At 46.3% G+C, this 4,677-nt stretch overlaps 1 pseudogene; it reads right to left on the bottom strand.

The window, feature by feature from the left end:
• Positions 1 to 2,407: 2,407 nt before the first annotated feature.
• On the bottom strand, positions 2,408 to 3,502 carry LOC123826249 (annotated as a pseudogene).
• Between the last annotated feature and the right edge of the window lie 1,175 nt (positions 3,503 to 4,677).

Below are 4,677 nucleotides of genomic sequence, written 5' to 3'. Positions count from 1 at the left end.
CCTTCTTTCTTTCTGCTGTATAGTATTCCACTGAGAACATTGGTGTTACATGGAGGAAGAACATTCCAAGGAGAGCAAATTCCATTAATATATGTACTAAATTCCATTAATATATGTAAGTATGAAGTAGCATAGCATATGCTACTTTATTTTGGTAATGACAATTAAAACGCTAAGATCATCAATACGTAAGAGAGATTGCAAAAGCTGTTTATAAATAGTTTACAAAAGCCAGTTGTAAGCACATCCAGGATTGACAGTGTGTCAGAGGCTGTTTCCTATCCCAACAACTATTTTCCCTTAACTGTGGTAAGTCATTTGTCATATTTACCAAATATTTCTTTATTTTTCCTTTTAAGAAATGGTAGAATTACACTTTCCTCCCTCCTTGTAGTTAGATGTGGCCATGTGACTTGCTTTGGCCAATAATGTGAACCTTAAGAACCAGAGTGAGTTTCATGTTCTTTTTCTCTCTTTGCTATGATGACTGCAATGTTTCTGATGGTGGTTCTGAGTTTCAGAGTGAGGACACCACAGATAAGAGCCCTAATCCTCCAGGATGGTCATATAGTGTGAGAAGAAAATAAGCCTTTGTTGTGTTAAGCCTCTGGGACTTTGAGATTGTTGTTGCAGTATAATCTAGTTTTTTCTAATAGATGAGCCTCTGGTTTTATTTTGAGTGGCAGTGTACTCAGATGAGATATGATTTCTCAGACTCTTTTGCAGCCTGGTATTGTTAGATACTGCTGTAAGACATTAAAGGAAGTGCTGTCTGTAACTTCTGAGAAGACTAGATAAAGAGAAGTGATATAACTGGAGAGGATTCCTTTTCTTTCCTGCCCTTCCTCCTCTCTGTTACCTGGAATTCAGGAAATGATCACTGGTATTCAAAGAACTGTCTTGGACCATGAAGCAATGTATTTTCTTATAAAACTGAATATGTAACTACCATACAACTGAGCAATTGTACTCTTGGGCTTTAATCCCAGAGAAATTAAAATTTAGGTTCACATAAACATCTGTCCATAAATGTTCATAACCGTTTTATTCATAATAGCCAAAACTGTAAACAATATAGAATTTCTTTAGCAGATGAATGGTTAAACAAACTGTGGTACACCCATACAGGAAATGCTACTCAAGAGTAAAAAGGAAGAAATTCCTTATTTTTTTTCAAATTATAAGAGAAAGTTTATTTAGAAAGTTACAGAGGTAGTAGAAGGGCCCTTGGAGCTTTGGAGAGAAAGACAGAGGTAACATACCTGGGAGGAGGGAGAAGGAGAAAAGAAAGGCACAGGTGTACTGGGTCCTTTATCTTGAGGGTTAAAAACATTTTTTAAACATGTTTATCAATTTGAGAGAGATATATGAGAGAGAGAGAGAGAGAGGGAAACATCTATGTAAGAAAGAAATGTTGATTGGTTACCTCCCATACATGCCCCTACCAAGGGTGGAACCCCCATTTGGTGTACTAGGTGATGCTCCAACCAGCTAGGTGGGATGAGCCACCCAGCAGCCAGGGGCATCTTTAAGGCTTTAAAAGCTGAGAGTTTAGGGAAGTTCTTAGGGGAACATCTCAAAAGGACACCAATCAGCTTTATGCTCATGCACCAAAATCAGATAGTTTCCCTTGACTTCATCTGTCCTCAAGTGTGGTTGGCACAAATGGCACTAATTGGATTTTTACTATCTCCTGGAGTAGGGTGGTTTAAGCTATTTACTCTCTGATTGGTGAAAAGTGTAAACCATTTATTCTTAAGAATCCTTAGTTAAGGAAGATTGGATTTTTCGACTTACTAGATGGCTGTAAATACTTGGCCATTTATCTGTCTCAGTTTCCCTATTCCACTGTCCTGGCCTACTAGCCTGTCTTACTTATATCTTCCCAAACCCCATGACCTCCTTAAATCAGATAGTTGCTAGAGGCAGAGGGGAGGGGGCTCTGTCCCCAGGACTCTTTATAGATTCCTAAGGCAAAGACCAGACATATAGAGAAAAGAAAAAGAGGCAGGTAGGCAAGGGACGTTGAGGCCAGGCTCCCCTCCAGGACCCTCATTGTGCCTCGTTGCCTTTCCCTGAGGCTGGTGGTAAGATAGCACTGGCTGAGGATTAGTTCCAAACTCAGCCCCTCTGGGAACTGACCCAAAAGCAGGAGGAGTCAGGTCATACCAGCTTTGCAGTGGCTGAGTCCCCATCCTAGAGCTGGCTGTAGTCAGATGGGGGAGGCAGGGACAGAGCCTCATTCCTGGAGTGGGCAAGGCTCCTCCACACTGAACATGGAGCTAAGGGCAGGAGAGGAAATCTGATTTGTAACACAACCAAGGTAAATGGAGTCCTGGTTGGGCCTGGGGCACACTCAGCCATCTGCTGGTCCTTCCTGTGCCCCATCTGGCACCTGGCCAGGCAGTCAGTTCAAGGGGCCCTGGCATGCCTGATAGTCCTTCATGTCCTTAGAGTAGTTCTAGGTCTGGATGGCCATGGTGTGGAAGTAGAACTTCCCTGTAGCCAGGTGCTGGCTGCCTTCAGCACAACCAGGGAGTTTGCTCTGAGTGATGGCAGTGGCCTGTGCAAGGCTTCTATCCACTCCACTGACAGCAGCAGATCCTGAATAGCCGGGCACCCATGCCTTTTGGGACCCCTTCCGTCAGCACCAAGATCATGTCTCTGAGGATGGTCAAGATTGCTTATCCCCAGGACCAAGATGAAGAATAAGGTACAAATGGGGTCTACATACTTGTACACTGGTTTGAAGTATAAAATATAGACCACCATGAGGACATCCAAGCCTTGCAGCAAGCCTCCTATCACAAGGCCACTCAGACACTGAGGTTCTCCTGCTGCTGGCTGGCCTCATGGCTATGCTCATGGCCATGGCTGTGCCCCTCGCCAGAATGGTGAAGAGTCAAACGCATTTTGATGTTCATGGCCACAGCGAAGCTGACCATTGCCAGCATGGTCCTCCCTTCCATCTCATAATCCCCAAGGTCAGCCACTCCACTGCTAGGTACACTAATACCCCAGTCATAACCCAGATGGACAGTACAGAGAGCAGGGCTCTCAGGATCTCAGCTCACTGCCAGCTGAAGTTCACCATCTTGATGGTTGGTGGCAGGTGTGGGGAGACACATCTAGAGAGGGGAGGAGACTCAAAGGTTGATGAGCATGCTGGCAGAGTCAGTGAGTGGATGGGCTGCATCTGTCCTGAGCACCAGGCTATGTGCTAGGTACCCACCAATGACTTCCTCAGTCACGAACACCAGGCAGGTGGCAGAGGCCACAGAGAGCTGGCGACAGGCCTGCTCCTTCTTGGTGTCACAGTGACTGCCAAGATTCTGCTGTGTGTGACAGTAATGGTTGTTCTGCACGGCCAGCTCACTGGATGGCAAGTCCTAATCAGGTGGGGACACAGAAATCCAGCCAGTTCCATCCTGCCACAGAGATCCCTTGTAAGACAGGCTTTGGGGCTGGCATCTGACAGATGTTGCTTAACGGTGGCCTTCATCGGGCCTCCACGCAAGCCCTGCGGGGTGAGGCCTGGAAATTGAGCGTCAGACGGTGTGCTGAGCGCACTCACCCGCCGGGAGAGCCCTGCGTGCCTCTTCCGGTGCCCCCTGTGCGCCCCTTCCACGCCAGCTACATCACACCGCTGCCACAGCCAAGACTGTGCTGAGTCCTTGTTGGGACGGTTCGGCTTTCGCGCTGCTCCAGCCTAGCGTCCGGGCGCCCAGCGCTCGATCCAGCCCACACTATCTGGTGGAATGAGGTCTACGCGCGTCTGATGCAAAAAAGCTCACTAGAAAGGGGAAGCTTGTGGCCTGCTGCTGGCGGTGACCTGACCCCGAGCGCCAATCCCCTACCACCGGGCTTGCGACGAAAAGCCTAACCGCCTATACTAAGTTAGGACTGGGCACTCATGGCAGCGGGGCTGGCAGTCTCACCAGAAGTCCTCCCTCGCATCTTGGTTTGGAGGAATTCTCTTTGGATCCTCGGAGAGCGGAAATGGGAACACATTTTTGATATATGATATATGAAACAACCCACATGAATCCCCAGAGAATTATGCTGAATGATAAACTTCAAATGTTACATGCTGCATGATTCCGTTTATAAACGTTGTTGGAATGACAGACATTACGTACACAAACAGATCAGTGGTTTTAACTTGTGCAACTTGTGTTGATGAAAATGTTCTGCATCTTGAACTGTTGTCATTGTCAATACCCTGGTGTGGCACTGTGCCTAGTTTTGCAAGATGTTACCACTGGGGTGGACCAGGTAAAGGGTATATAGGATCTCTTTCTTATTTCTTTTAATTACATGCAGATTGTAGAATTATCTCAAAAAAATTTCATAACCCCCCAAAAAGCTGAAAAAGGAAAACAATTCACAAAATCTGATATTTCTCTCAGACCTGCCCCCACCCCCAAAATCTCTGGGGCTTGAACTTGGGGACATAGGTTTTGTTTGGTTGGCTGTCTGTTTTATGCTGTACATGAATCTGATGTTCAGCTGGACTCTAAAAAGAGCTTCTAAAAAGTGGTACAAAAGCTGTCTCAGGACTTAGTCCAAGGCCATGAAACAACCTTATCACCAACCCCAAATCAGGTCATACAGGCAGAGTACTGGGGAAGAGAGAGCAATGCGAGCAGGAGTACCCAGGATTTCAGTGTTCATCAT

Source organism: Phyllostomus hastatus, unplaced genomic scaffold, assembly GCF_019186645.2.
Source record: "Phyllostomus hastatus isolate PE091 unplaced genomic scaffold, TTU_PhHast_1.1 phas_contig_1, whole genome shotgun sequence".
NCBI classification, from domain to species: Eukaryota; Metazoa; Chordata; class Mammalia; order Chiroptera; family Phyllostomidae; genus Phyllostomus; species Phyllostomus hastatus.
The sequence above is the reverse complement of the archived record's forward strand: the minus strand, read 5'-3'. Positions and strand labels throughout refer to the sequence as shown.